Source organism: Balaenoptera musculus, chromosome 16, assembly GCF_009873245.2.
Source record: "Balaenoptera musculus isolate JJ_BM4_2016_0621 chromosome 16, mBalMus1.pri.v3, whole genome shotgun sequence".
In the NCBI taxonomy this organism is placed as follows: Eukaryota; Metazoa; Chordata; class Mammalia; order Artiodactyla; family Balaenopteridae; genus Balaenoptera; species Balaenoptera musculus.
In genome coordinates, this window is record NC_045800.1 from 19,789,743 (window position 1) to 19,816,369 (window position 26,627).

Below are 26,627 nucleotides of genomic sequence, written 5' to 3' on the forward strand. Positions count from 1 at the left end.
ACCAGCCCCTGTGGTTCAAGAACCAGCGGGTTGAATGCTCTCAACAAGAGCGACACAACACCACAGCATTGGACTCCCCTGGCCCAAGACCCTTTCAAGGACCCTCTCTCACTCCCACAGCATCTGGGCACCAAGCAGGGACTCTGAAGACAGAAATGACTGCAGCATGAAATGTTACTGAATTCGTAGGAGAGTCTGACCCTGAAATGTCCTGAGATGTCCTGCACAAATGTCCTGAGATGTCCCGACAGAGGGTGCATCCTATGGGCTTTGCCGACGTCATTGTCTAAAGCTGTGGCTTGATGGGCTTTGCTGCTGTTTACTGTTTCATAGTGTAAGGAGCACAGCATCTACTTATCCGGTCCACTGTCGGTGGTCATATGGCTTGTTTGCACTTTGCAACCATCACAAATCATGCTGCTTTCGTCGTCGGGTTTGTGCACAAGTTGTCGTTACTTCCTAGGACTAGGACTTGGAGTGGAATTGTGGCTCACGAATCCAGCTTTTTAGGTTCAGCTTTGGTGAGTGTTGCCAAAGAGTGTTCCGAAGGCTTGGGCTGGTTTACTCTCCCACCAGGGAGCACCTGCTGCTCAGCGCCCTCGTCAACATTTGGAATTATGAGGCTTTGTTTCTGTTGATCTGGTGGCTCTGTGGCTTTCACTGTGGCTTTAATATTCTTTCCCCTAGTGATAGTGAGGTTGACCACTCCGCACGTGCTCACCAGGCATTAGGATTTCTCATGTAAATATCTGTTCACGTTTTGGGCCCATTTTTATTTGAATTGAGTCTTATAACTCCTTTAACAATTACTGTGCTGCAAACATTTTTTTCTCCATTCTGGGGCTAGTTTCTCCACATGTGTCTTTTCATGAACTGAACGTCTCGGTTTTAACATTGTCTATTTCATTGCTTCTCAGACTATCTAATGGTGATGAACCAGTTTTGTTTTGTTTTCTGTCAGTGGCAGATAGATATGCTCTAAAATAAAATAAGATTAATATAAATTTTAAAATGTTTTAGAAACATTAAAAGTACTAAGACAATTGTCCTTCTCTGTCACTTTGACTTTTAATACTCTGCTAGATTTTCTTCAATGAAGCACCTGTACTGAGCCAGACACATTGAGACACTTGACAGATGCCTTAGAGTCTAAAATGGAGAGGGTAAATATATCACACTGTCCTGGAGTGCTGAAAATCGAGCATGACAGAAGAAAAAATTTGAGCTACCAGACATGAAAAAGAGGAACACTAGAAAGCTAGTGTAATGACAAAATGTCCTCAGGCAGAAAAGTCTGAAAACAACCGGATTAAGAACAGAATCCGTTCTTCCCTAGCATATTTCTTGCCATATGAGTGGTCTACCAGAATCAAAAACAGGGAACACAGTGATCTTACTTGTTTCCATGCCATCACCCAGGAGGCTCTATGGGTTTATCGTTTTGAGGAAGAACTCTGCTAGTGTCCAAGTTTGGAAATGAACGTAAATTAATTTTAGATGAGGCGAAATCATCTATTCCACTTGTTCACAGAATTCTTCACTAAAGTTTTGGTTTCACATCATCCAACATCAATTAATTTGCCTAGATGGTATCTGGAATATTCTCTAAACTTTCAAGCTTTGTGGGAGTAAACTCAGGGTGGCCTATTTCAAACACATCCCTTTAAACATCATAGTACCCATTAACTTTTTGTTGAGCTAATTTCTAAATGGGTCACCCTTCTGGGCCAACTTTTCCATGATCAGAGATAGAGAAAAAGACAGCCAGAGAGACAGAGATAGAAAAAGAGAGTGCACTCTGTCAGTTGTGTCTTCATGTACAAGAATTACTTACTCATTTTTCTTGATCTCCTTTCCACCAGACTCTGATCTGGCAGATAAGAGGCATAAAATTATAATTGAAAGTGGTGAGTCTTTCCTGACTCACTTCAGCTTTCCACACTGGCCCACTTTCAGTTGCTGGGCAATAAAGGTATAGAGATGGGAAGAATTTCATAGTCCACTAGGATCATGAATGTTCAGATTGTGCATGAACGTTTGCATGAGTGTTTGAATGTGTGGGTGCTGAGTGTGTGTGTGTGTATTGCTCTGTGTATCAGTTGAGTATGTATGTGTATCAAGTGTGTGTACTTGTATATATTGAGTATGTGTGTTGTACTTGTATACATTGAGTATGTGTGTTGTGCTTGTATGTTGTGTGTGTTGAGGGTGTGTGTTGAGTGTCTATGTGCATTAGATGTCTGGGTGTTGAGGGTATATGTGCATAGATTGTGTGTGTAAGTGTGTGTATGTGTGATTGCGTGTGTGTGCCTGTGATAGGGATGTGTGTGGCAAGGACACCAGGAGGATAAAAACACACTTGCCTTAGGTCATATGTGTTGCATCAGGAATCCAAAGGGCTGCTTCCAGAGCCTGATTTCTAGCTTGGCCCAAATGAAACAACAGCAGAGACCAGCTATTATTTATTTGGAGGAGATGACTTTGAGTGGTCTGGAAAAGCAGAGGCTGGTCTCTGTCCCCAGCCCACACTGTGATCTCATGGTTGGTATCCTCTTAGTCATCTCTGTCTTCACTGAGACTCATAGCCCACTTTTCTTCCCTTTCAAGTGAAAAACTAAACCTTAATTATCCAGAGAGAATCACTGGATGGGACACAATTCACCAAGAAAGTGTGTGCAGGGTTACTGTTGGAGGGAAGGTGATGACAACAGATTGACCATCAAGAAATCAGCTCATGGGCTTCTTGTCCCATTACCTATGTGACAGGTATAATCTAGACCCTCAACTAGGGGGTCTTCAAAACCTGGAATCTTCTCTTCATTTCCCTGCCCAGCTCCCTTCCCACCTCTCCCACTTGGCACTATTAAGCTCTTAATTATAACAGTGATAAACACAGGGCACCTGCTCTGCACAAGGCCCAGTGCTGAAGCTTCACTCCAGTTGACACGTGACTGGACCTCTGCCTTCTCAGCTTCCACCCTTCCCTCTCTGTGCTCCAGCCACACCAGCCTTTTTTTCTGTTTCTTGAACCCATTAAGCTTGTCCCCATCTCAGGGCCTTTGCACTTGCAGTTTCCCGCACCTAAAAGCCTTTGCCTCTAACTCTCAGCAGGGTCAACTCTGTCGGATGCTGCTGAAAGGCTAAGTAAGCTCAGAGCAGAGCAGTCATCACTGGACTGGGGCAATGCAGACAGTACTGGTCATCTTGACAGGTGTGGTTCTCAGTGGTTTAGGGGCGGCTTACAGAAGCCCAGATTCAAGCATAGAGTGAATAAGCAGAGATGGTAATTACAAAAACTTTGCCATGAAGGGAAGCAGAAAAATAAGGTGATGTCAGGAGAGAGATATGGGGTCAAGGAGGGTGTTTTGTTTGTTTGCTTGTTTCTGTTTAAGTCAAGATAGAAGAGAGCATGTCTCTATACGGATGGACACGACACAGGTCTCTGGCACAGGGTCCAGATGCAGTGGAGAGAGAGGATAATTTCTGGGAAGAGACGTTTTGGAGAGGAGCAAAGTGAAAAAGGGTTCTGAAAGAAAAATTGTAGATTGCTGGGCAATATTGAGTTTGCTCAGTAAATTTAATGCTCACACAATCCTATGAGGTAGATATTGTTATTCTTCTTATTTTATAGAGGAGGAATCTAAGGGCCAGAGGTGTAAAGTAACTTGCCCAAGATCACACTGCCGGCAAGCAGAGGAGTTGGGGTTTGAAGCAAAATTCCGACTCCTGATTAATTACAGGATCCAAGTGCAAGATTCTGAAGGATGAAAAGTCAGCTCCTTAAATCAGAGAAAAGCCTGAGAGCATCAGAGATACACCTAAAACCCAAGGCTCACATTCAGGTGCTAGAGAATGGAATAGCTCCAATGATTTATAAATAGAAAAATGTTCTAGATTTTGTTTAGTTGCCCAAAAATGCATCTGTTAGCAATGTTCTGTTTCTCAACTGGGAGGTAAACACTCGGGTGTTTGTTCTGAACAACATTTCCGATTTGTGTGTTTTTCTGAATGTGTGTTACACGTCACAACAAAAGGTTTAGGAATAAACCAGAACTGCCTTATTGATGGTATGTGATATGTGACCATCTCCCCTGAAAATGTGGCCTCACTTAGTTAGTTCCCAAACCTGACCTGTCATCAGAACCACCTTGGGGAACTTCTAAAATAAAGATTCCCACCCAACACCAGGGACTCAGAATTCCCTGGCCCAGGGCCCAGAGCTTATATCATCAGCAAGCTCCCCGTACCTCTTAACGCTCAGCCAAGTTTGGGAACCGCAGGCCTCAAGTACACCAGTTCAGTTAAAATCAATGTTTTCTGCAGTGTTGTTTCCTGTGGTCTTTGGAGATGCTCAAAATATGTCTCATGCCAGACAGAAGGCCGATCAATTCAACAATGTCATATGCTCCCTTTCCTGCCCTACACCCTGAACTTGACCCTATCCCTTATCTTCCTTCCGATCTTTCCATTGCTTTGTACCATGGAAATAAGAAAATATATGCAAATATAATGTGTTATAAAAAAAATCCTTTAGCTTAAACACCAAATGATCATAAAACTGATCACATCTCTTCCTTCCCTTTAGTATTCCTCTTTCTTGACACCTCCTGGGGAAAGACCTCATGCTACCCTGAGAAGAGAGCTTTATAGGGACATCAGAGCCATAGGAAGAGGCACTTGTGCCCATGTAGGAATCAACCAGCGTCTTACCTGAAATGAACACAGCAGCGATTAGGTGGTACACCAGCGGGAAAGAGAAAGTTCTCCACGCTCATCTCTAATCTAGAGCCAGTTGAGAAACCATCACATGATCGTGGTCACTGCTAGAAGGGAAGGAAGGGCAGAAGAGCTAAGATGGGAGCTGATGTCTTAACAGAAGGTGAGAGGCTGAGGCAGCAAAGAACCAGCCTGCGTTCATGATCAAGAATCACAGAGGCCCTGGACTTCCCCAGTGGTCCAGTGGTTAGGACTCTGCTCTTCCACTGCAGGGGGCGTGGGTTCAATCCCTGGTCAGGGGACTAAGATCCTATATGCTGTGTGGCATGGCAGAAAAACGAAGAAAAAAAAGTATAATAGAAATATATTTTAAAAAACCCACAATCACAGAGGCCCTAAAGAAGCCTGCTCTGAGAGTATCATTTTCCTTCACTCTCTAACCTAGAAAGAACACAATCAAAATACAGTTCCAGTTGCCGTCCTTCCCTGGGGACAAAAAAAGAAGAAGAAGAAAGAAACAGGAGTTTGGGACTCGCTTTGCAATTTGAATCTCAGGAATGCAAAAGAAACAGCAGTCACTGCCTTCTGAGCAAAGATGCTCTGTTGAAACTTGACTCATCCTTGACAATTTATCGTGTCCCCCTCCTTCCTCCCTCCTTGTGACACAGAGGTGTGAGGTGAGTAATGCTCTGCGCAGTGAGAGAAAAATAGATCCCCAAATGCCTTCCATTATGCTAAAGGCCTGTGTCACCAGCTGTGGTGGCAGTGGGTGTGGTCACCATACATTACTCCCAGAACTTCTGACTCCCTCTCTCCAGGGCTATTTGTGGTTCTAAAGTGCAACAAACAGGGACTAAAAACTGACAAGCGCAGAGAAGTCTAAAGGCCTTGCTGGGGTCTTGTGAAAGCCACAGTGGCCAAGAGCTCTTGGGGGCAGGAGTCCCCAAGGCCACACAAAAGGAAAATGGTCAGATCCACTTTCTGCTGCCTGACCCTGCCCTGCTCCTTCCCCACAGACATAAGAACGCCTCTTCTTCCCCAGAGTAAAAACACCTAATATTTAATGAGTGCCTTTTATACGTCAGGCACTGAGCAAAGCATTTTCCATGGGTTATGTAAACGAATTTGCCTGTGTGTATATGCACACACACGTATACATACACACATGTGTACACACACACACACACCCTGAGGTGGGTACTAACAGTATCTTCTTTCACAGAAAGGAAAACTAAGGCTCAGGAAATGTCAGTAACTGGCCCAGGACTTCCCTGGTGGCACAGTGGTTAAGAATCTGCCTGCCAATGCAGGGGACACGGGTTTGAGCCCTGGTCTGGGAAGATCCCACATGCCAAGGAGCAACTAAGTCCATGAGCCACAACTACTGAGCCCACATGCCACAACTACTGAAGCCTGTGTGCCTAGAGCCTGTGCTCCGCAACAAGAGAAGCCACCACAATGAGACGCCCACACACCGCAACGAAGAGTAGCCCCCGCTCGTCGCAACTAGAGAAAGCCTGCATGCAGCAATGAAGACCCAATGCACCAAAACAAACAAACAAACAAAAACTGGCCCAGTGTTACCTGGTTAATGCAGGACACAGACCCAGGTAATCTTCAGAAAAAAGCTTTAAACAAACACAACAATATCATATTTTCTGCTTGGCTAAATGCAGTTATTGGAATAATGAACAAGAGGAGTATAGGAAAAAATGTTTGTTTCATTTAATTTGTTTCATAGACTCTCCAGGTTTAATCCCAGAGATAGGAATACTGATTGATAACATTCCAGATGTCTTAGAAGCATTTTTTTTTTTTTAACTAAACTTTTTCTAAAAGGAGGAAATGGGGATGTGGTCATTGCCAGAGCCAGTGGCTTGCTAATAATGCAGCAGTGGGTACAAATCACAAGTAAGTGTGTGAAGCTTCTTCCCATACAAAACTTAAAAAAAAAAAAATTAAAAGCCTCCATCTTCTCCTATGCAGTTTTTTTTTTTTTAAAGATTTTTTTGATGTGGACCATTTTTAAAGTCTTTATTGAATTTGGTACAATATTGCTTCTGTTTTATGTTTTGGTTTTCTGGCCGTGAGGCATGTGGGATCTTAGCTCCCTGACCAGGGATCGAACCCGCACCCCCTGCATTGGAAGGTGAAGTTTTAACTGCTGGACCGCCAGGGAAGTCCCATATGCAGTTTTAAATATATGTATTAGTTCCAATATATCAGAAACATATTTTTCCTTTCTGGATTTGACCACATTATCTTCCTACTCAGCTGGAATCACGCTAGGGAGAAAAATCAACGTTTGTCTCAATGGCATTTTCTTATTCAGCTAATTGATTTTTTTAAATAACAATAATGCTTGAACATCCAGCTGCCTAATTACTAAGGAGGAATGCAAAAAAGGTCCGGCTCCCTCTCTGCCAAGTTCAGCGAGGCTTCAGGCTGATTTCAGGAGCACAGGTGCCCGACTTCAAACGGAGGAAACCACATGTGGAACCATGTTGGGTAGAAGGGACCTTGGAGGGCATCTGGCTCAATCCTCTTCATTTACAGGTGAGGGGACCTGAGGTCCAAAGAGGTTAAGCGGCTTGCCTAGTATCACACAGCTAGTCACCTCCAGGCTGGAACTAAAGCCTAGGCATCCTGATCCCTTAGCTATTTTTAAAAATTAACTTGAAGCATACATACAGAAAAGTGTACATATTATAACTGTACAGCTTGAATAATTATTGTTAAGTGAATACATCCATGTAACTGATGCCGAAAACTTGGCCTTTGTGCACTGGTGCTGAATCGAATCTCGGAGACAAGAGTTTTGGATGAAGTAGAAAAGAATAACTTTATTGCTTTGCCAGGCAAAGGGGGACGCTGTGGGCTCCTGGCCTCGAAAACTGTGTCCCAACCCAGGAGGATTCGGTGAGGAGTTTTATAGCAATCGTTCAAGGGTGGGGTTGCTGATAAGGTTAGGGTGTGTGCAGGGCCTGCACTCCTTTAATCTGTTCTCAGGTAATATTTTGATGAGTTTCTCTGGTTCCTTTAATCTGGCCTCAGGTGGTCTTCTGAAGAATGCTGACATCTTCCATTTGTTCGGGGGTTTCCTTCTCTAAAGAGCTTAAAGATATGTGTATCACTTGAGGAGGAACCAGGACCCTGCCCCAAGGCTGCACTATTGTTTCTTGGCTGTTCCTCCTTTGTCTCTGCATCCCCTCCCTTCCCTGATTAGCAACTGTTCGAATCTTCCCTTTGGAACTCAGGGAAGGTCAGGGAGGCTGGGGTCTGTTCCCTACAAACAAGGAATGGAGGAAACAGAAAGGCTTCCAGACCCAGGAGCCCCACAGGGTCCTGCTCGGTTCCACAACCAGCACCCAGGTCAAGAAACAGACTATCTCTAGCACCCCAGAAACCCCCCTGATGCTCTCCCTCCATTCACTACAAACTCTCTCCTTCTCAAGGGTAACCACAATCCTGACTTCTTACACAATAGTTTACTTTGGCTTGGCCAATGTCCTTTCAATAAAGAACTGTTTTATGTGGATTTTAGCTATTCAGAGCTAAAAAACAAATCTGCTTTCTTGGAGTGCCTTAAATGGTGTATTAAGAAAGCATATCCCGGGACTTCCCCAACGGTCCAGTGGTTAAGACTCTGTGCTTCCACTGCAGGGGGCACGGGTTTGATCCCTGGTTAGGGAACTAAGATTCCACGTGCGCGGTGGCCGAAAAAAAAGCATATCCCAAAAGGACACCCCCCATACCCATTAAGGAGTATGGGGTCTCCCTTGGGAGTGAGGGAAATGTTAGGGAACTACATAGAGGTGGTGGTTGCACAACATGGTGATGTACTAAATGCTACGGAATTGTTCACTCTAAAATGGTTAATTTTATGTTACGTGAATTTTACCTCAATAAAAGAAAGTCATCACTTAAGCTATGTGCATTTCATTGTATGTAAACTAAAAATAAACTTTAAAAATATTTGACTCTTGGGAAAAAAAAGAAGACAGCCTATCCCTAACAAGGGCTTGTCAGTACATTCCACACGTCTAGAACTGGCCAGCAGGCCTTAAAGCACCACCTGGGTGTTTTCCTCTGGCTTTCTTCTCATTGCTTTCACCCTTATCCCTCCACTGAAAGGTCCCTTAACAGGGTCATCTTGCCAAAGCCAACAGTCGGTGCTCTGTCCTCATTTTACTCAACCTCTGGGCAGCATTCAACTTAGATGACATCTATCTTGTTCTTGAAACATTTATCTAGGCTTCTGTAACATCGTGTTTGTCTGGTTTTCTTCTTACCTCACTGGCCTTTCTTCATTCTCCTTTGCTCCTTATCTCCTCCTCTGAATGGTGCAGAGCCTAGGGCTCTGTTTTTGACCATCTCTCTTCTCTTCTTTAGTTGGGTGAACTCATCTAGTCCATCTATATGTCTATGACTAAACATCTCCAGCCTAAACATCTCCCCTGAACTCCAGATATGGCTAGCCAACTGCTCACTTGGCATCTCTACTTGGATGTCTCACACAGCTGAGACAGAACTATGGATCCTTTCCTACCCCAAATCTCCCCAATGTGGCTTTCTCATTTTTGTAAATGGCAACATAATCCACCTAGCTACTCAGGCTAAAACTTAGTCAACATATTGAATCATCTCTTTCCCTCATAACTCACTTCTAATCCATTCATACACCCTATCGGCTTTGCCTCCAAAATGTATCCTAAATACAATTACCTTTCTCCATTTCCATCTCTGCTGCTCCAACCCTAGTTCACAGCCCCTCCATCATCTTTTGCCTGGACCATTGCATTATCTCCTAATGGGTCTTTCTTACTTCCCTTTTGTCTTCCTTTAGTCCAAACTTCACCTGACAATAAGAATAATGTTTTTAAAAGGTAAGTCAGGTCCTGATAACACTCCAGTGAGTGCCCATTGCATCCAGAATAAAACCCAAACTCTCACAAGGTCAAGGGGTCTGTCCCAAACTAGTCCCTTTTTAGTCTCACTCCCCTCCACTTGTCCCATCACACGGGACACTCCAGCCACCCTCACCTTCTTTCCATCCCCTGAACAGGTCAGTCTTGTTCCTGTCTGAGGGCCTTTATATTTGCTCTTCTTTCTGCTGGGAGCATTCTTCCCCAATCTTTGAACAGCTGTCTCTTCTTAACATTATGACTTCAGCTCAAATGTCACCTTCTCCTCCAAGAGACCTTCCCTGGTTACCCTCACTAAAAATGGCCTCTCCTACTCACGATCCTATTTAATCTTCTTGATATCTCTTAGCTATACCTAAACTTTTCTTATTTATTGTTGACTTGTTTAATGGCTGTCTCCTCCTGCTAGAAGGTAAATTTCTTGAGGGCAAGGACTCTATTTTATTCAAGGCTGTATCCCTAGTGCTCAGAACAGTATTTGGCAATAGAAAGCACAACATAAGTTGACTGGCTGGATCTCATCAACTCATCTGAAAAGATGGGGAAGCAAAGTTATTTATCATAATATAGTCTCCATTATTTGTCATTTCAATGATAAATAATAAGTCACAAGTAACAGAAACCCAATTCAGGATGTCTTAATTGTAACAGAAAAGGCTAGGTCTGTCTTCAGGCACAGCTGGTTCCAAAGACTCAAATTATATCATCCGAATAATTCTCTTTCAATCTCTCCCTCCCTCTTCCCGCCTTAGCTCTCTTTACCTCTGGCTTGGTTCCATTTGCACGCAAGTCCTCTCCATGAAGTGGCTCCTGCCAGCTCTGTGCTTACATTCTACATTGTACAGCTCAGGAGCCCCAGCAGAAAGAGAACTGCCTCTTCCCAGGAGTCCCAGCAAAAATCTCAGAATTGACTTTCATTGAACCAACTTGGATCGCATGCTTTCCTGAACCAATCACTGTGTCTAGAGGGATGGAATATGCTAATTAGTCAAACCAAGTCACTTACCCACTCCTAGATGGGAGAGTGTGATTGGGAGTTGGCATCACCTGAGAGCCAAGGAGGCGTGGTCTCCCAAAGGAAACTGCAATGCTATCACCAGGGGAAGAGATGCAAGTTGTGGGGGGAAAAAAGATGTCCATTACAATGGTCTTTTTGTTTCAGAGAACTGAAATTTTTGCCAGTTCCAGAAGAACCTACAATTTTAGAGCTTAAGGATGAAGAACTGTCTGATTGCCGCCATCTTACAGGACAGCCTGGTGAGCTCATTCACCCACTGAACGTTTACACAGCACTAACCATAGCTTATCTCACAAGGTCTATGTGACACTTTCTACCCTGGCAGGGGTTATGCTTTGTCAGTCTCCTGTCTGTGAGCTGGTGCTGAGTTTAATTACTAAGACCTGACCTCAGAACCTTAGCGTCAATGTCCTTGACTCTTATTTCCCTGGTGTCAGGCTTCAATGACACCTGCTCCCTGAAGCCCTCATCTCCGTAGGTCTAAAGTGTTTACCTTTGCTTTGCATCATCATTAATCTTTCTGATTTTGCCCCTCAACTCATTTTGCTGGACTGCTCCCTCCTACATGATCCCTCTGAATTTGTTTTCTGACCAGCTAGCTGAATCATTAGGCCTGTTGCTGTCCAAAGTCTGCTTTCACATCAGTCCTTACCAGGTGGTTCCTTCCTTAATCTTCAGTGATGGCTGCATTCACCCTCACCAGCGTTCACTACCCCAGAAAATGAATGAGGTCATCCTATAACATACACAAAGAATACATCTAAGGTGGTCTTAAACGAGAGTCTATCCTATACTAAAATATCTCTAAGGAAGGCCAATCCCCAGTTTAAACTGGCACTGGACAATCTCTAAGGGAAAGACATCCTCCCTTTGCCTGCATTCACACAGAGGGAAGATTCGGAGATGAGCCGATCACTACCTCTTGTGGTTACCTTTCACATACTCACAGATTGACACTCAGTAGGTCATTGGTTTCCCTTCTCCAAATTCCATTCATTTATTAAAATTACATTTTCCTACCCCTTTCAGATTGTTACTCCCCATTTGGTCCTCTGCAATTACCTGTCTTATGCTCTGAGGCTGAGGTATAGTGATAAGAGCACTGTAGTTTTTCCTCTAAGTCATAAACTTGGGAACAAAGTATTCTTCATGATGCCACTTGTCATTTCCTTTTTCTTTAACTTCAGAAAGTCACTCTGGGGCTTCCCTGGTGGCGCAGTGGTTAAGAACCCGCCTGCCAATTCAGGGGACATGGGTTCGAGCCCTGGTCCAGGAAGATCCCACATGCCACAGAGCAACTAAGCCCGTGCACCACAGCTACTGAGCCTGCGCTCTAGAGTCTGTGAGCCACAACTACTGAGCCTGTGCACCTAGAGCCCGTGCTCCACAACAAGAGAAGCCACCGCAATGGGAAGCCCGTGCACGGCAACAAAGTATAGCCTCCGCTTGCCGCAACTAGAGAAAGCCTGCACACAGCAACAAAGACCCAATGCAACCAAAAATAAATAATTAATTAATTAATTAATTAAAAAAGAAAAGAAAAGAAAAGAAAGTCACTCTGGTGGTCAGGTGAATTCCTGAGCAGTGACCCTTTGGCACAAGTGTTCCTCTTCTAACTAAGATGGTTGAACCCATCTCCTTACAAAGTGGAAACATACAGCTTGTTTCTGTAGAGAAGCTGCTAACCTGACCCACAAATGCAGTTTTATTCCCACCAGAATACAAAATGATCCATGATGACAGGGACTTTGTTTAGTTACTATATCTCCAGTATTTGGCATATATAGGCACTCATATGTGTTTATTCATTCATTCATTCAACAAATGCTTATTGAGCATTTACTAAAGAGGGCATTGTGCCAGGTGATACTTGGGATCGAAGGAATGAAAACAAGTATACCTGGGAGGATATTTCAGCCACAAGTAACAGAACTATTTTAAACAATTAGGTATTTATTGTTTCACATAAGTGGAAGTCCAAATTTAGATCAACTCAGGTTTGTTGTCCCACCATTAAGGATCCAGGATTTTTCACAGTTTCATCCTAAACTTTTTTCTCCCCTCTGGAAAAGGGAGAGAGGGGAGGGAGAGAGAAAGACCATAGGGTGGCTGCCAGTAACAACTAAGGTAATAGCAGGAGAAAGAGTAAAGAGGAAGACCCTTCCCAAAGTCTTTAGCATTCCTCTTGCTTCTCAATGGCCAGAATTGGGTCACACACCCATTCCTGAACCATGGACTTAGCCTCAGACCGTTCAGCCCCTCACCACACAGTGAGGATGGGGTGGGCTTCCTCTGAAGTAAGGGGACTGTGTTGAGGAGGGGTGACCCTCTGAACATACAGAGGTTCTGTTAGAAAGGAAGGGAGTCGGGTCTAAGGGCTAAAGGTGGGGCTAGGGAGCAGCCATAGCATTCACTTCAAGTCATAATGTGTAATGAAAGTCTATAGTTCTTTTTTAAAAAGTGCCTGTCCACATATTAGCTCATGTAGTCCTTACAATGATGGCAAAGTGGTAGTTCTCATTCCAGGGGTAAATCAAAATCACCTAAGTAGTGAGTCTGATTCAGAAACTCTGTTGTGAGACCCAGACATTTGTAATTCCTAAAAGCTGCACAGGTGATTCTGATGCCCAGGCAACATTGCACACCAGTGCTATAAGTAAAGCACCAGCACCCCATAGGTGTGAGAATAAGAATTCAGCACAATCTCTACCCTGGAAATCAACTAAATGCCAATTAAGACATTCTGACATATGTGCCAGAGGAGTTTAGGGGAGGAAAAGCTCCCTCTAAGCCAATAAATTGGGGAAGGTTACTGGGAGAGAGTGGGACCTCCAAAGATGAATAAGACTTGAATAGAGAACACAGGGAGCAATGTAGCCAGAAGGGCACAGCATGAGCGGGGATGGAACAAGATGGAACACTTGTCAAATTCATGTGTCATGTTTGTCAGAGGACAGGCTGATCTCTGGTTTGTTGCCATATTAGTACATGACAAAGGGAAGTTTTCACATTTTTAGAGTTTTCTCATCTTGAACCAATGATTGAAGAAACTGAGGTTTGTTTCCAGAACTGGGTGAATCAGTGCTATCTGATATTCCTGATACTTTACTGAAACTATTCACCAAGCTTCCTCTTTGAGCACAAAGGGGATTTTAAGAGGCAACGATTGGGGCTTTCATATATTTGTGTTTGAAAAATCAGAATAATTGGGTGGAAAAACCCTATGAGATCACCTTTCTGCTCTACCCAACCTGTTGTGAGGTGGGGGGGTGGATACACAATGATCTTCTTAGAGAAGGAGACATTTCAATCCCTTCTCAAAGCAAACTAAGATAAACCCAATAAAATCCAGCCAGGCTGCAGAAGTGATTAGGAGGAAGGTTAGAAACAACCTGAAGAATATGGAGAAAGTTTGTAAATTGACTGGTAATTGGATTACATTTAAAGATTCAACTAGTGACATATTCAGAGTAGAGTTTCTTTTATTTGTTAACTCCAGGCAAGAGGCTTGGCAGTTTACTGATAGCACAGAAGGTGAGTCATGCTGCACTGGCTCGCTCAGCCGGGCTTGGACAAATATCACCCACTCACTTTGATGGATGCACCTCATGCATAGAAATATGTGGACAGATATTGATTTTTTAAAAAATGCTATCATTACTCACTGTTTGTAACAACTTATTTTCCTTCTTTTTTATACCTTTGTTGTTACTACTTCTGCTGCATCTAACTTGCATTTTAGTGAACTCTAAAGGGGTCTCCTGCATGCTAAAGGAGTTTCTCAGAAATAGAGAGTTGGCAACAGACTTGCCATATGTGTCTTGGGCTGGATGCTCTTGAGGAATATTCCTCTCCCAGGTTTCAAGAGCCTTTCCTATGTTATTATTCAATGGGTTCAGGGTGAGAACTCTGGGTAGGAGAGGTATTTACAGAAAGTATTAATGTGATAATTAGCTTCAGCAATGAAAAAAACAAAATATGTGCATACTTTTCAAGTAGGTGTCATACTATAAACTTTACCAGAGAATGGTTATTGTCTGGGAGCTCCTAGAAAGAGAACACCAGGCCACAGAGGAGAGGGCTGGCATAAGCCAGTGAGGGCAGAGGTAAGAGCTGGCTCACGTGGTTCCAGCTCTGTTCCCAACCACGCTGGAAGATAGAAGACAGAGCCGAAGCAAGAGCAGGAATGTGAGAGAGGGCAGCTCAGGTAGGGGCGATGCAGTAGGGGAGGCATCCCTACAAAGTTAAAGAAGACTCACCCCTGTTTAGTTGGGCGAGCCAAATCTTTCTGCAGGTTCTATCTTTCCTACTTTGAGCTGGTCTCTAAGTTCAGAGAGAACCATTTCCCTAGTGTCAATGCCATAGTCTTCTCTTCGTGGTGGATCTGAAATCAAAAATGCTGATGAGCCGAAAGTGATTACAAGCAAAAGATAATATTTTGGAGAAATTTGGACCTTGTTTTGGCAAACGAATTGCTTAAACCCATTCTAGATAGACATAAGGGGGCCTACTAAATCTAGGTTAGAAGCAAAGAACCAAGGAATATAAATGATGGGCATGAATACTATTCCACAAAAAGTGATTTAAAAAGTAAATAAGGGTAGTCAATCATGTATAACTGGGGAGAGTACAAAAACAGTTTCACTGAAAAAGACCACTCTCCTAGTTTAAGTCAGCTGGTCTACCCATGTGCTAGTGATCATACAAAGAGGTGATCATCTAAGGAGGTGAAACACTTAGCCCAAGTTATCCTCTTGATGGGAAAATAAGCCCAATATGTCTCAGTACCCTCAGGTCTCCATACCTAAGCATGTGTACAAAGTTTCTCTCCTTGGGCTGATAAGAATTGGGGCTTAAAATAGTGATTCTGGCAGCTGAAAGAAGAAAGAGCAGGATGACAATGTAGTAGGCTTCCAAGCTCTAAATGATAAGGGATTGAACTAAGACAGCAGCTGTGAGGGGGAAAGAGATTTGGTATAATAAATGGAGTTGGTGTCCCACTGAGGTAGAGAAGAAAGCAAAGGATGAGCCCAGAGGGACTCCAGGCTTCCCTCAGGAGAATGTGGCAGGTGACATCAGTTCTTGAAAAAGGAAATATAAGAAATGAAGCAACACTGGAGAAAAGAAGATAAATTCCATTTTAGACATGTGGGTGATCGGTGGCTCATCTGGCTAATGGTCAGTTGATACTTAAAAATGTTTTCTCAGTTAAAAATGTATTGGCTCTGAGTAGAGGGGCTACAACTGTCTTGTGCATTATTTTATTCCAGGGCCTAGCACACAGCAGGTGCTCTGTATTTTTAAGGATCTTTTGCTCTTAGCAATTTGAGTATTATGTATGGTTTGTTTGTTTTTTAAATTTACTTACTCTGCTTGGCATTTACTAAGCTACCTGAATCTGTAATTTCAAGTCTTTCATCAAATTTGGAAAAATTTTAGCCACTATTTTCTAAAAATTTTTTCTGAATTATTTTCTCTCTCATCTTCTTTGGGGGTGACAATTACAACCATATTAGAACTTTTGATATTGACACAGAGGTCATTGAGGCTCTATTAGTTTTTTTCAACATTTTTTTCTCTCTTCAGTTTTTGATCACTTCTCTTGATCTATTTTCAAGTTCACTGACTCTTTCTTCTAACATTTCCAGTCACCTGTTAATCTTATTGAGTGAGTTTTTATTTCAGATATTGTATTTTTCAAATCCAGAATTTTTGGTTCCTTTTTATAGTTTCTGTTCCTCTGCTGAGGTTTCCTGTCTATTCATTCATTATGAGTATATCTTTGTTTATGTCCTTGAACAGTTAAAATAGCTAGTTTAAAATAATTGTCTCCTAATCCCAACTTCTGCATCATTGATTGTCTTTTCTCTTGAACATGGTTCCACTTTTATGTTTCTTTGATTGTCTCTAATTTTAGATTGTGCTTGCACAATGTGAATGATACATTGTAGAGACTATGGTTTCTGTTATGTTCCTCTCACATAACATAACATAGGGCACAGACATAGAAAACAAACGCATGGTTACCAAAGGGTAAAGGGGGTGGGGGAGGGATAAATTAGGAGTTTGGGATTAGCAGATACAAACTACTATATATAAAATAGCTAAACAACAAGTTCCTACTGTATAGCACAGGGAATTATATTCAATATCCTATAATAAACCATGATGGAAAATAATATATTTATATTTATAACTGAATCACTTTGCTGTACACCAGAAACTAACACAACATTGTAAATCAAATATACTTCAATAAAAAAAATTTTTAAGTCCCCCTCCCACAAAAAAAAGAGTTAACTTGGTTAGACTGTTTTTCTCCTCTGTGGTGGGCAAGGGTTGACATTTCTATTCAGTTCTTTCATCATTAGCTGGGCTGATTGAAGTCTGCCTCACATGAGTATTGTTCAGAGATCAGCCAGAGGTTTGGGAAAACTTAATGCACAGAACTTGGAGGTTCTCTTCTGTTGTCTTCTCCTTTCTAGGATACCTCCATGACCACTAACATTTTCCAGTTGCTGTGATAGCTTCAAACTCTGTCTTCTAATTCCTCAAACCAATTCACCAAAACTGTGGGTTTCTGTCCACATTCTAAAAGCCTCAGCATGGAGTTGACTGGAGCTTGCCCTCAGGCAGAAGAAATCATTTTTAAAAACAAACAGAAAACTCATCTAGTGCCATTCCCTCCTTCTAAGCGTCAACTCTTCTCTAGTTTCTAGTTTGGTTACTCTTTAATGTCTTTAGATAATCTCCCCCGCCAGAGTTTATAATTATTATTTGCAAAAGGGTTAATCCAATATAAACTACCTGCTGTTAACAGACCTGGAATTCCAGGTGCCCAATAAATATTTGTTAAACAAATTCAAGCACCCACTTTATATTTCCATGCTGATCTCTAACAGACACCATACACTTAACCTAGCCCCAATTAAACTAAACCCTTTATTTCCTCTCTCTCTCTCTCTCTCTCTCACTCTCACCTCCAGCAAACCTGCTCCTCTCCAAGTCTACTTTATTTATTTCATATACGTATGAGATACATACATATCATATACACATAATATGTACGATATGACTAAAATGACTGTCATCCACAAAGTCACCAAGGCTCTTCTACTTCTCAAAAACAGAGAGCCACTCTGCAGTTCTCACCTCACCTGATCGTCACAATATTTGACACCTTTTTAATGGAAACTCTTCTTGTGGCTTCTGTGACATTATTCTATCTTGGATTTCCTTCCTTTGGCTGCTGGGACTTTGGTCTATTTTACAGATTCTTGTTCTACCACCCAGCCTGTGAATGCTAGTGTTCCTTCCTCATCCATGTTTTCTTCTCACTCACTTCTATTCAAGTAGCTTCAACGTTCACTTAACAAATATTTGTTGAACACCTATTCCATGCCAAGCTCTTTTCTCAGTGCTAGGGCCTTGCCCTAGCACTGCTCTTTTCTCAGACAAGGCCTTGCCCTCATACAGCTTACATTCTAGTGAGGGGAGATATCTATCTCTGTATCATCTATATATCTATCTATTCAACTGCTTTTGTGGCATTTCCACTTGAATGTATAATAGACCTTTCAAACTCAACATGTCCCAAACTGGAACACTCCCACCTCAGAGTCTTTGTATTTGCTGTTCCCTTTGCATGGAATGATCTACCAGATGTCCTCATGGCTCACAATTCTTACTCCCTTCAAATATCTGCCCCAAAGTCAATTTTTCAGTGAGGCTTTCCTGACTATTTGCTGTAAAATGAATACAAACTATGCCCTCCTTTTGCACTACCCATCCCCTTACTCTCCTTTATTTTTCTCCATGGAACTTATCACCATGTAAATACTACAGATCTAATTTTTAAACTGTTGATGTCAGTCTCCCCTCAGTAGATAAAGCCAACTTGCTCTCCAATGTGGATAAAACAATATCCAGCAATTGTGCATGAGTGGTTTTTTCTTCATTCAAAATTTTAAATTTTCTCCCATTTGATAAGTTTTTGTTGCTATATCTCTGATTATTCATAAGTTTGAGTATTCTTCATATGTTTATTGGCTATTTGGTGTCATTTTGTAAATTGTTTGTTCATATCTTCTCTTCTTCCTCCTCTTCCCCATTCTTTTCGCTTTTCTGTTGGGTTATTTGTCTGTTTTCTTAATGATATGAAGGATTTTTAAAAAATATTCTAGTTACTACTTCTTTTTGCAAATACCTTCTTGTGGTCTGTTGCTTGTTTTTAACTTCGTAATGATGCTTTTGGTTGTATGCATGATTTGAATTTTAATATAGTCCTATTTTTTCGATCTTTTCAAGGATGAATTAACACAAATTATTTTTAGGTGTATGTGCTGGAGGAAGAAGTTATCAAAGGAAATTCTTGCCAAATGACCTTTCTTTTCTCAGTAAGGTAAAAGAAGTCAACTCTTATAGATAGCTGTAGAGTCCCTGAGCTTCCTCCTTTAGCCAACATATATATATATATATTTTTTTAAATTTATTTTATTTATGGCTGTGTTGGGTCTTCGCTTCTGTGCGAGGGCCTTCTCCAGTTGTGGCAAGCGGGGGCCACTCTTCATCGCGGTGCGCGGGCCTCTCGCTATCGCGGCCTCTCCCGTTGCGGAGCACAGGCTCCAGACGCGCAGGCTCAGCAATTGTGGCTCACGGGCCCAGCCGCTCCGCGGCATGTGGGATCTTCCCAGACCAGGGCTCGAACCCGTGTCCCCTGCACCGGCAGGCGGATTCTCAACCACTGCGCCACCAGGGAAGCCCTAGCCAACATATATTAATTGACTCTACAACAAATGCCTAGATCTGGGAGTTGGCCGGGGTGGGAGCAGGGAGGCAGGAGATGAGATGGGATTTCATACATTGAACCCTGCCTTACTAGAGCTTACCATCAGAGGACTAATTTGGTTAGATGGTGTAGCCTTGATATACTTCAGTAGAAACTCAGAGGAAGGAGAGATGGGGGTAATATTGAGTAATTGTCTATGGACTGGATTAATCAGAGAAGATCATATGTCAACTTTCTTGACCTCCTATAAACTAAGAATCACAGAATCTCAGGGCTCAGATAAGGAAATGGAGGCTGGCCAAAGTTAAGGTCTTCCTGCTGAAGGTCTCACAGCTAGTAAGAGGCAGAATCCACACTAGAATTACAGATCCTAGGTCCAGTGTGCTGTTTTACCTGCCAGTCAAGCAAGTTGTCATGTCTTCCTTTGATCATAAAATAGAGACCTGAGAGCAATGCAAAAGAAAAATGGAGTAAGACAAGACAGAGCATCAATTACAACCAAAAAAAAGCCCACAACCATTTAATCCGGGCTCACAAACTGTTAGAAGCAGCTATTATATTCACATCAACTTGTTTGTCTTATGAGGATACAAGAAATATGTTATCATTTTTTTTTTTAGATGGGACAGAAAAAAGGAAAGTGACTTAACCCAGGGCACTTGACAAGTCACGGCAAAAATGAGAGTAAACAAACATGGGCTCTCTGTTCAATACTTTTCTCTTCATAAGCCATAAGACGAATGGCCACATATATCTATAGATTGTAGTCACTTTCTTGTCTCAGTTACATGAGTTTTGTTCTTCCACTGTCAGGTTAATTGGTTGTATTCACTCTGTCTGTGGAGAAAGTATCAAATTAGGCACCTAATCAGTAACACTGAAAAAAAAAGTAAACTAGAGATACATTGATTGCTCATAATCAAGCAATTACAGTCATGTTTTTCCTATCTATATACTTACCAGCAAACAGGAATGTAAAAATCACTTTCAACTGCCTGAAAAGAGACATGTCATTAATTAGGATCAATCAGAAATTCTCTCCACCAAGAAAATGCTTCAAAACATTAACTCCTTATATGTTACTGTAGTAATAAACTTATGAGGCAACTGATATCATATGCCCATGTGTCAGAGAAATATTATAATGCTAATTACAAGAAATCTTCAGGATATTCTCCAAAGTCAAATATAATGTTCACTGCTGTCAAAAGTTTGCTTTTGATAGCAAACACCATGTGTTTCAAGGAGACCGAATTCTACTAGTGCCAGGCACACCTTGCCAAATATTGACGATGCAAAGAAGAACAAGATGTAATCACTGCCCCTTAGATATGATGTCTAGAGTAGCTCCATTCTAAACTCCAATAGCCCAGGGTGTTTGTTACTAGATGTAAAACACTAAAGGAGCAGAAATGGGAAACAAGGAGTTCTGTGCAAGCTGGTGAGCAGTCACCAAAGTCTCATCAGAACTGGGTCATTAAAGATATTCTTCCAAGCAGGAAAGTGGGGAAAGGCATGTGACGTAGAACAGACACTAGGGGCAAAGCAGTAATGCATGAAAGAACAGGGTAGGTTCATACGTGGAGAGTATGGTCAATGCTCAGGCTGACAAGCAGGTTGTGGCCATATCACTAATGGCCTTATATGGTGGGTTAATAAATGGGATTTTGACAACTAGGTGTGGGTATTCTTGGATTGGTGTTTCCAGAAGATCAATCTGGCAGCCAAGTGTGGAAGATGCATCTCAGGGAAGGATTCCCATTCTTAGGCTACTGCATCAGGCTAGGTGAGAAATGCTGACAGCTTGGTCTGCAGCACTGGGATGGAGAAGAGGGAATACATCCAAAAGACATTTAGTGAGTAGAATTAGTCAAACTACTATAAGGGAGAAAAGTGATTCCCTTAGCTGAAACTGGAAAAAAAGAATAAGAAGGGCATCAGTATCACAGAATACAAAAGAAGACAAAATCAGGCAAAAATAGAAAGTTTAAAAAACTTCTTGGGACTTCCCTGGTGGCGCAGTCGTTAAGAATCCACCTGCCAATGCAGGGGACGTTGGTTCAAGCCCTGGTCCGGGAAGATCCCACATGCCGTGGAGCAACTAAGCCCGTGCGCCACAACTACTGAGCCTGTGCTCTAGAGCCCACGAGCCACAACTACTGAGCCCATGTGCCACAACTACTGAAGCCCGCACGCCTAGAGCCTGTGCTCTGCAGTAAGAGAAGCCACAGCAATGAGAAGCCCGCGCACCGCAACAAAGAGTAGCCCTTGCTCACCGCAACTAGAGAAAGCCCACATGCAGCAACGTAGACCCAAAACAGCCAAAAATAAATAAATTAATTTTAAAAAAACCTTATTTATAAATAGTTGATCATGCATTGTCTGCCTGCAAAGAGGCTATTTTCAGAACATATCATTTATTCCTCCTTAAAAAAAAAAAACTTACCTTAATGGCTTTTCTTTTTACAAAATTTGCCCTATTGGCTTTTGATGTGCCAGAGTAAATAATCACCAATTGTGCCAAAAAATTTTGGAGCATCCTTCAACACTGGAAATGCTTTATCTTGGTACCTGAGATGCTTAAGCATAAGCAAGCTCTCCTACAGCATTTTATATGTATATATGTATATATATATCAGAAATCAATTCGAAACAAACACCTGCAGGAAGTGCTGAGACATTTTTCCATTAGCTTTTAACACAAGGAAAACAAGATGAGAAGGTGACATTGTTTCATGGTTTCTAAAATGGGTAGCTTCTGCAAGAGAGGCAGCATCAGAGGTGCCAAAAACAGGGGTGCCATGGGGAAAGTCTGCCTTCTTCCCTACTGTGGATGCTGGGTGCCCTACCCAGATTCCCTCTTCAGGACTGAGGTGCTTGTTCTCCCAGAGGGAGGGAGTGTTGGTGGCTGAGTTTTCAGCTGAATTGCTCTTAGCCCCCTTCACAGGGGCAGCCCATATCTATTGGCTGATTATTCGGGATTGGGTGGGTATAAAGCCCTGGCTCCCTTGACTTCAGGTGGGGAGCATCTCTGAAGGGCCATCCCAGCTCCAGAGCTCCTACAGGACTGGCTGAGGCCTTTGTTGCAACTGTGTTGCAGCTCCTTCTTTCTCCCTCTGCCCCATCCTGCTCCTGTTACCTCTCACAGGTGATGTTCCCAAGGGTATACCCCAATAAACCTCTTGCACAGAAATCCGAGTCCTTTTCCCAGGAACCCCAACCCATTACACCTACCAGGACCACAAAGAGTCCTTCGTGGTCACTAATTACAGAGAATGAAGGTGTCCCTATAGAAGCATGTATATATTAAATGTACCGGGTCTTGAACAAGATGAGCCACACTTCCTACTTATGTTTCAGCTTATGTTCTAAAACTGACAACACAGAGATGTTGTAAACAGAACACGGTGATCTAAAGGAATTTGGATATAAAGTTATTTTATTAAAAAATTATAGCAAGTACAAGTAAAAATGTGTATATTAAAACCAACAACAGGAGTTGAGTATAGATGAATAGCAGGCCTTCATCACTTGGATACTATAAACCATAGTTTTTTTGGGCTGTTTTTGTTTTTCCCTGTCTTTTCCCCAACAAATCTGTTTGGCAATGTTCCTTCACTGAGGCTCCATCACTGGGGTGGGGGGTGGGGAGGGAAAGCGGACATCAAAAGATACCTGTGGGGCTTCCCTGGTGGCGCAGTGGTTGAGAATCTGCCTGCCAATGCAGGGGACACGGGTTCGAGCCCTGGTCTGGGAAGATCCCACATGCCGTGGAGCAACCAGGCCCGTGAGCCACAATTACTGAGCCTGCGCGTCTGGAGCCTGTGCTCCGCAGCAAGAGAGGCCGCGATAGTGAGAGGCCCGCGCACCGCGATGAAGAGTGGCCTCCGCTCGCCGCCAACTAGAGAAAGCCCTCGCGCAGAAACGAAGACAGCTAAAAATAAAATAATTAAAATAAAATAAATTAAAAAAAAAAAAAAAAGATACCTGTGTCCCTACTGCCACCTAATGGTTCTTTGAGCATTAAGGTCTCCATTGCGTAGTTCTTTTTTTCCCAACTGCTGACACTATACCAATAAATTGGCTAAATGTGACCATATCAAACTATGGACCACTAGTCTTACTGTGGCAAAACTCTGGGGCTCATTCTGGCTTCTGGAAAAAGTCATGTTAACTGTCTCCTTTTTCCTCTTTACATTTGGGAATGTATATCCCCCTACTCCCCATGGTTGTTTGGTATAATATGTATCCTTTTAAAAAAAGATTGTTTTATTATCTACCCACTGTGCAATAAAAGTGATGTGGAATGTACCAGGCTTTCCCTGCTTTTTCTGTGATTAACTTTTTCTAAGATAAATAAACACGCAACATGAATATGGGGGGTGGGAAACACAGATAAGGAGGGTACTTTCAGGGGCTATGATGCAGATGAATCCAATTAACTCTGGGTGTAAAAGACCATCTTAAGACTACTGATGGAGGCTGTTATACGAGAAAGCCAAACAGAACCAAAAAATGAAAAATGCTCCTGTCACCACATCAGAGGGCAAGGCCCACTGGACTCTCTCTTGCATGTGGGGACAAAGTAATTTTTTCTCATGCTTTCCTTCCTGGCCTTCAAAGAGCTCCTGTGACTACTTCAACTTCCACTGCCCACATCTTGACCCATCTGGCTTTCTGTGGCTTTTTGTTTCTGACAATCACATAAGCTTTTATAATCTCCTATATTACTTTTGAGCTTGTTAAACTACTGCTAGCTCCTAGATTTCTCCTCAACTATCTGCTGCCTTTCCTCACCATGCCCCGCCAACATGCACAACACCGGCCATAACTATTCTAACTAGTCTATGAACACTTTTCTCCGTCTTTTTCTTTTGAAAATTCTGAGACATAATTTTTCAACAAAAAGTTGAAAGATTAGTACAATGAGCAAACACATGCATCCTCCACAATGACTGTTAAATATTTTGCCACGTTTTAATTCTTTCTCTCTCCATATATGTATGTGTGTGTACATACACACAACGAATTTAGCAAAATTTTATATAATTTTTTGGCAGAACAATTCTACCATTAGTGGTGCTAAGTGTGATCACTAGGCTAAGTTGGTGACTGCTGAATTTCTTCATTGTAAGGTATATTTTCCCCTGTATAATTATTAATATATGGAGTGATACTCTGACACTGTGCGAACATCCTCCTTTTCGCTACCTCCTTTTACAAGATGGGTTTTAGCTTCTCTTGATGACCTTTGCCTGAATTATTGGGGACTGCACAAGGTGATTTTTCCAATTCCATAATTCCATCTATGTTTACTGGCTGGCATTCATCCATAAAGAAAAAAAATCCCTTCCCCAACCCTTGATTTTGAGTATCACTCTGGACTTACGGATTTTTAAAATGTATTTAATGATTTGACAATCTATCACAGTCATTACTCTTTTTAGTGCCGTGATTGACTCGTATTTAGCCAGTGGAGTCCCCTCAAGCTGGGTTATGTGAACTTTTGACTTGATCCTATTAGTTTTGGGGCACTTCCTTGTTTTCTGGCAAGATGTTCCAGGCTCACCTTTGTACTATTGTACTTTCCGGGCCTAAGACCCGAAAGCAACCATTTCCCCAAGAAATACTGTTTCTTTTGTGGAAAATGGTATTTAAATATCAAGATAGGGGCACCCTCCACTGGGGTAACATTACTTCTAAGATATATGTGTATATATATTTTTATTTTCCAAAATTCAAATTTAACATCAGAGGGCTTTCCCCCCAAAAAACTTCTTTTTTGATATATTTTTCTTTCCTCTTATTAGAGTTTTAACTAACAAAATTTATTAATTATTCACTTTATCTAGAGTAGATAAACATAAAAGTTTTAAAATTACATTACTAATAGTACTATTAGAAATAAATCTGTGATGTTTGAGATTTTTTGTTTTTGTTCTTTCTGCCCTCAGAATATATCCCACTAAGAATGTAGGAGTACTATTAAACACCACTTTCAAATAGATCTAAAGAACTTTGATGACTCTGACATTTCTGATCCTTGTAGAGCCTAGATTATCATCTTTTTCAAACTAATCCTTTTTTCTTTTTTTAGTGGTACACGTGAAACATAGAATAGTTGAAAATTGTGCATCCTAAGACTAGAAAGGCAATGCAGATTTCAGTGAACAAATCAGGATTGCTATGACTGGTGAGCACCTGCATCGGTCAGCATTCATTTAAGGTTGTTTTTCCATCAAACTTAAATGGATGATATAACCTAAGATAAGAGTCATCTCAGGATATATTTGCAAGGTATTGTACCCAAAAACACTCAATAGGAAGAAAAAGCCAGTAGCTTGCCCTGCAACAAATCTCCATGCAAACATTCAAAACACCTATTATGACTAAAAAGGGCAAAAGGCATAGATAGTTATTTTGACTATGTACACATCTCTAATTCATTACCTTAGGCATTTGTACAGATAGCAAAAAAGTTAGGCAAATCTGGGGCTACTTTTAGTCAAGAAGGAATACAATAAAAGCTAAGCTAAAGAATGCAATCTCCCATTTAACCAACATGTACTAGTTTATTCTATACTTTTATGCTCTGCAGTGAGTTGGTACATTTCCAAAGGCAGTGGCTATACTTTAATTATCTTTAGTAGTGAAAGAAAATAGCTGCATATATGACAATGTGGAGTCTTTAAATTTTATGTACTTACTGAGTTCAATAAAATAAATACCAGCTTTAAAGAACTAGAGGTTTTAGATACTGTTCTTTTTGAAGATAAACACGATTAAATTTGAGTGAGAATATTTTAAGATTTTGACACTTCAAAGGAAGTGGTAAGTCAGAACGCCTATTTGAAGGAACACTCTTAGTCAAAGCTTGTACTTGCTCCAGCTTTGTCTTTAAAAGCACATAGAATCACAGTGAAAAATAAATGAATACATGTAAAGTGTTTATAATGGTGTCTGGTACACACAACTGTTATCTCTTTGTGAGAACTAATAACATTCACTATAACTTTTCTTTCCAAATATAATCTATGTTGCACACAGGGAGAGATTAAAAGCAATCCTGAAAACAAAAGCTATCAAAAAACTATACTGAAGCTTATAAATATTTTCCTATTTTCTGATCTTGGGGGTTCATTAAGAGTTCTTATTTGAGAAATTTTAAAACAGCTGTAAA